The following is a 6,752-nucleotide window of genomic DNA, read 5'->3' as shown; positions in this document are numbered from 1 at the left end:
CACGTCTCCGCCTCCAGTTCCAGCTCTCGGGGCCGGTCCCAGATTTGCCCCGCCCACCCTTAAGCTCCGCCCCAATAGCAGCACTGCCCCGCCCAGTTCCTAGGCCACGCCCAGAGCACGTGGTCTTCACCAATCACAACTGGGCTTCTGGCCCAGACCCCCTCAGTTCCACCCTCTCCCCGCCTCCCAAGGCTCCGCCCACACCCCCTCAAGCTCCACCCCAACAGCAGCTCCGCCCAGAACGCGTTGTCCCTGGCAACCTTAATTCCTCCTCTCCTGCTGCCCTGGCGGCGGCGCTAAATCCTGCTGGCTTGTCCGCCCTCCTTGGCGAATAATGGCCTTCTTCCGCGCGCAGTCCCAGGCCCCTTCTTTTCTCCCTAAATCTTCCTGGAAACCCCATCCCAGCCTCCAAATTTCTGTATTATGCCGCCTGTTCCCAGACCTCTCTCTGGAAGCCCCAACCTCCAAAACGGGTGTCCCCTTCACGGGGCAGGTGAAGAGGACCCTGGGCACACAGGGAGGCCTGTGTCTGCGAGTGAAGAGCACACGGCTGGACCCGAGGCTGCCACCCAAACCAAGGGGAAGCCCCAGTGGGGGACCGCGGGTGCAATGTCCCAGGCATTGATCCAGGTTCGAAGAAGCTAGAGTTGGAGTGGTTGAAAATCTTCGTGCGGAAAGTCCCAGTCAAGCGGGAGAACGGGAAGTGTGCCCAGGGTGGCCAAAGGGTATCTTTGAACTAATAACCAAGACCTCCTTCCCTTTTATAGCCTGTTTCTTTTTACCGATCCAGGTATGACAAGAAGAGCCCAGTTCTTCCGTCTGGGGCTTTTAAGCTCCCAGTTTTTATACTCAGGAGCGACCCAGGATGAAAGGAATAGATGGAAAGGGCCAGGTGTGCCTCCCCACCCTCCCCCACCCCCCGCCCCCGTTCTCTTCCAGATAAAGATCTTCCAGTCCGGAGAGGAGGCGTCCAGAGAGTTTAGATGTTGCTGGGTTTCTGAGAAAAGGGCATTCCCTGGCCCCACTCGTGTGCCAGAGTCCCAGAATCCTGAGAGATTTGGGAAAAATAGAGAAAGCCTGTATGCCTCCTTCCCAGGTACAGCCGGGGACAGTCCCCCCCATGGGCATGATTCACGTGCATCATGAACATTGGCGTGTTCACAGTGTGTGGGATACAGGGTGCCAGAGACAGTCAAGGTTTAAGAGCTGGGTCAGGCATAGAGGAGAGCCCCCACCCCCACTGCAAGCTGGACGTCTGTCCCAGCTCAGAGACCGCACCAGCCTCTCCCTAGGGCTGGGAGATGCCGGCGTGTGGTGGCGAGAAGCAGCCACAGGCACGCACTGGCCGGTCCTGTGGGGCAGGGGAGAGGCAGGCAGGGAGCGCAGACAGACCCTTCTGGGTTGCAAAACTTCCCGGGGTCAGGGCCACCTGAAGGTAGGATGCCAAAGGGTTGTTCCTCGAGGGCAGTGTGTGTGCTCAGCTGTGTGTGACCCTTTTCAACTCCTCGGACTATAGTCCACCAGACTTCCCTGTCCATGGAATTTTCCAGACAAGAATATTGGAGCAGGTCGCCATTTCCTTCTCCAAGGGATCTTCGAAACCCAGGGATTGAACCCATGTCTCTTTCATCTCCTGCAGTGGCAGGCAGATTCTTTACCACTAGCGCCACCTGGGAAGCCAGGGTCAGATCTTAACCTGCTCTGGCCACAGTGCAGGGCGGCCGTGGAACAGCCTCAGGGTACTTTTGTGAGTGCGAGCCTGTCCAACTAAGGAAGGAAGAGAAGTGGGTGCATCGGCCAATGGCAGTGACCTCTGGCTCTGTCCCTTCACCATCTCCTCTGATCCTCCCAGCTCTCCTGGGAGCAGTAGAGTGTTGGGACCAAACACTGAGACTCTGGTGGGAGCCCTTTGCCTGGGAGTCCCCAGCAGAGGGCACCGCCTGGAAGCCAACCACCTGGCCCTTCTCTGGGAAGCTTTGGACAAATGCTATCCGCTGTGGTCGACACTGGCCATGTGGCTTCCATACCGGAAGTGGTTTCCCAGCAGGAATCACTGAGGGAGGTGCAGGCAGAAGAAATGGCTCTGAAGTGGCTGCTTCCCCTTGAGTGGTCTGGCAGGACACAGATCCAGTGGTAGCCCAGGGAACAAGGATTGGCTCAAGGTTCACTTCCTCTCTGAACTGGGACCCAGTTACACAGCCACCCTGGAGATTACCTGGTTAGGAATGGCTGACCGTGAGAGAAATGTACAACCTAAAAGCTGGGAGTTACGTTTTATTTGGGGACATTCAGTTCAGTTCAGTTCAGTAGCTCAGTCGTGTCTGACTCTTTGCGACCCCATGAATCGCAGCACGCCAGGCCTCCCTGTCCATCACCAACTCCCGGAGTTTGCTCAGACTCATGCCCATCGAGTCGGTGATGCCATCCAGCCATCTCATCCTCTGTCGTCCCCCTCTCCTCCTGCCCCCAATCCCTCCCAGCATCAGGGTCTTTTCCAACGAGTCAGCTCTTCGCATGAGGTGGCCAAAGTATTGGAGTTTCAGCTTCAGCATCAGTCCTTCCAATGAACACCCAGGACTGATCCCCTTTAGGTTGGACTGGTTGGATCCCCTTGCAGTCCAAGGGACTCTCAAGAGTCTTCTCCAACACCACAGTTCAAAAGCATCATTTTTTTTTGGCGCTCAGCTTTCTTCACAGTCTAACTTTCACATCCATACATTACCACTGGAAAAACCATAGTCTTGACCAGATGGACCTTTGTTGGCAAAGTAATGTCTCTGCTTTTTAATATGCTATCTAGGTTGGTCATAACTTTCCTTCCAAGGAGTAAGCATCTTTTAATTTCATGGCTGCAGTCACCATCTGCAGTGATTTTGGAGCCCTAAAAAATGAAGTCTGACACTGTTTCCACTGTTTCCCCATCTATTTCCCATGAAGTGATGGGACCAGATGCCATGATCTTAGTTTTCTGAATGTTAAGCTTTAAGCCAACTTTTTCACTCTCCTCTTTCACTTTCATCAAGAGGCTTTTTAGTTCCTCTTCACTTTCTGCCATAAGGGTGGTATCATCTGCCTATCTGAGGTTATTGATATTTCTCCCGGCAATCTTGATTCCAGCTTGTGCTTCTTCCAACCCAGCATTTCTCACGATGTACTCTGCATGTAAGTTAAATAAGCAGGGTGACAATATGCAGCCTTGACGTACTCCTTTTCCTTTTTGGAACCACTCTGCATGTAAGTTAAATAAGCAGGGTGACAATATGCAGCCTTGACGTACTCCTTTTCCTTTTTGGAACCAGTCTGTTGTTCCATGTCCAGTTCTAACTGTCACTTCCTGACCTGCATACAGGTTTCTCAAGAGGCAAGTCAGGTGGTCTGGTATTCCCATCTCCTTCAGAATTTTTCACAGTTTATTGTGATCCACATAGTCAAAGGCTTTGGCATAGTTAATAAAGCAGAAATAGATGTTTTTCTGGAACTCTCTTGCTTTTTCGATGATCCAGCAGATATTGGCAATTTGATCTCTGGTTCCTCTGCCTTCTAAAACCAGCTTGAACATCTGGAAGTTCTCGGTTCACGTATTGCTGAAGCCTGGCTTGGAGAATTCTGAGCATTACCTTACTAGCGTGTGAGATGAGTGCAGTTGGGGACATTGCTGAGGACAAAGCCTGAGATAACCTCCCAGATGGCCCTGAGGGACCGCTCCAAAGAAGTAAGGGATGAGAAAGATGTATTCCCTGGTGGCTCAGATGGTAAAGACTCTGCCTGCAATGTGGGAGACCCAGGTTCGATCCCTGGGTTGGGAAGACCCCCTGGAGGAGGGCATGGCGACCCACTCCAGTATTCTTGCTTGGAGAATCCCCATGGACAGAGGAGCCTGGTGGGCTACAGTCCATGGGGTCACAGAGAGTCGGACACGACTGAGTGACTAAACACTACTACTATATATAAATATATAATGTCTCCTGCATTGGCAGGCAGGTTCTTTAACACTAGCACCACCTGGGGAACCCGGTAAACATAGAGGTGAACTTGATCCCAGGGTCAAGACGATCCTCTGCAGAAGGAAATGGCTACCCACTCCAGTATTCTTGCCTGGGAAATCCCATGGATGGAGGAGCCTGGCGGCCTACAGTCCACAAGGTCACAGGAGTCAGACATGACTTGGCAAAAACCATCACTACCATCATATGTTAATATATACATGAGTTTTTGCTTAAAATAAAAAAAAAATGTAGTCGAACATTAAAAGGTGACTGCTAATCATGAAAAACAGACATCTCAAGTTAATGATTTTAGTGCTGGACACACAAGAGGCTGGGCTCACTGAAATTATTCCTCAGATAGGCATCTTGAGCAGCCTTGCCCATGAACCTGGGCAAACTCTAGGAGATAGTGAGGGACAGGGATCCTGGCAGGCTGCAGCCCATGGGATTGCAAAGAATCGAACACAACTTAGCAATTGAATGGCAACAAATGCATCTTAACTATCTAAGGCCAGTGTCCAGTTTTTCTCCAGCTTGAAAATCCCTCATGGCACACCACAGGGGGTGGCTGCAGTGGCTGATGGCTTGATGGCGGGTAACGTTTCTTGTTTACCCGAAATGGCAGGCAACATTTTTTGCCTTCCAAGTGTCAGGGGTACCACATGGAGTAAATGTGAGGATTAAGTGATCCTGCATACCTGAGGCGAGTTCTCAGCAGGGCACGAGCGGACAGATGCTCCCACAGGAAGATGTGGGTTCTGCATGTGAGCTGAAGGGGCTCATCTCCCCCCCATGCTAAGGATTTGCCGCTGGATCATTCTCATGCTGGTCTCTCCACGTGGCACGCCCCTCCCCGCCCTGTCTTGTGCAGCTGACAAGTAGTAGGTGTGAACACCACCAACCTACTATTGAGCTTTCCATCGAGAAAGCAACATGGAACAGCCTGGGCATGTTTGTGAAGATTATCTCATTTTTTTCTTCTAACAATTCTGCTGACTACTTCTGCTTTCCAGTGAGACTCAGAGAGGCTAAGTGACCTTCCTAAGGTCACACAGTCAAGGCTGGAACCCTGCTCTCTAGCATCTCGGGCATCATCTCCAAGCCGAACATTTGCAAGGTGGAAACACAGGAATGCCTCGCAGAGCTGGAAATTGCCCCGTTATCTGGGTGGCCTTCAGCCACTAACTCTAGCTGTCCGGCACCCGGGGGGCAGTGGGCACGTCCTGTCATCAGGGGAGAAAGGTGGTCACCAGGTCCCTGCCTGGAGGGAGCTTGCCAGAGGGATGCAGGTAAACAGGAAATGAATGAGGCCAGCCGGGAACCTGGGGTGTTGTTACCTTAGGCTGACACCCAGGATGCAGTCTTCGGCTCTGGGCCACACCTGGGACATTCCGAGGGCTCCAGGCTGAGCTCTGTGACACTGGGCGGAGGCAGGCTCTCTCTGGGCAGGTTCTGAGAGACCACTCTAGCTGCTGACTGGAGCCCAGCTTAGAGGGAATGAGGGAAGAGGCCTCTAGGGAGCAGGGGGAGCATTGGCCCAGCCCCGCCTCCGTCCCCAGAGACCTTGGAAGACTCGGAGGTTAGGAGCCAAGTCCCTGGGGGACAGGGTCACTTGTGAGTGCTCCCTCCACTTGCTGAGGCTGGCGGCAGGATGAGAGGAGCACTGGATAGGGAGTCCGCACCCAACTCTGCCGCTGCCCGGGGCTGTGTCCCCAACTACGCATGACAGGGCCCAAGGTGGGGGGGTGGGGGCGGTTTCCGAAGCCTGGTTTCTAATATTGGCTGTGTGACATTGGGCAAGTAACTCAAGCCCCGGGGCCTCACCTTCCACATCTGTAAAATGGGTGGGAAGGTGACCACAGCACCTACCTCCTAGAGTTAATAAGAGGATTAAAGAGTGACTAATATGTAAAACCTTTAACAGCACCTGGCACAGTAAGTGTTCAGCCGATGTCAGTTACTCGCCCTTGTTATTACTAATGAAACAGCAATGAGTCTGTGAGCCCCCTTCTCAGGAGTCAGCCTTCAGCCTCAGCCTCATTCACAGACTGAGGGGGTGATGGGTCTTCAGGTTGGGGAGGAGGAGCACTCTGCTTGGAGGACTCGCGGCCAAGGCCAGCATTGCCCAGAGGAGCGATGGGATCTGGGACCTCCCCCGCTTACCTCTACAAACAGCAGGTCACTCAGGGCCTAGCAGGGGGCTGGACCACTCCACCTCACCACTTGGGGGAGGTGCCAGGGTTCGCAGATGGTGGCCCAGGCTGTGGGTGCTGAGGTCAGTGGGAGGGGCCCACCTCCCAGGCCCCGCCTTGTAGGCTCCTGTCCTCCAGGCCGTGAACTTAGAGGGGGGCTCAGTCAGGTGGGGAGGGGCAGGGAAGAGCATGGAGGAGCCCCTGGACGAGGAGGCAGAGGCTGCTGCAACCCATCCCCTGGCTTCAGGCCAGAGGGACCAACAGGTCTGTCCTCTCGCTGGGCAGGGCCACAGCGCTGCCTTCTCTGAGGGTCCTGGGGGCCACCCTGCCTCCCCTGGACTCTAGTCTTAGGTCAGCCCTATCTGGACAAAGGCCTGGACACTCAGCCTCCCAGGTTCACTTCCCCAGCAGCCCAGTGAGGAGTCTGGCTGGGATGGTCCCCATGGGCCACCTGCTTGCCCGTGGAGACCCACGCGGGTCTCCATCAGTTATTTCCTGGAGAGGCTGGCAGCCCGCAGTAGGGGACAGGGGGACCCTGGGCCAAGCTGAGACTTTCTGCAGGTATAGCCAGGGT

This window comes from Muntiacus reevesi, chromosome 15 (assembly GCF_963930625.1).
Source record: "Muntiacus reevesi chromosome 15, mMunRee1.1, whole genome shotgun sequence".
Taxonomy (NCBI): Eukaryota; Metazoa; Chordata; class Mammalia; order Artiodactyla; family Cervidae; genus Muntiacus; species Muntiacus reevesi.
This window is presented reverse-complemented; position numbering follows the sequence as displayed.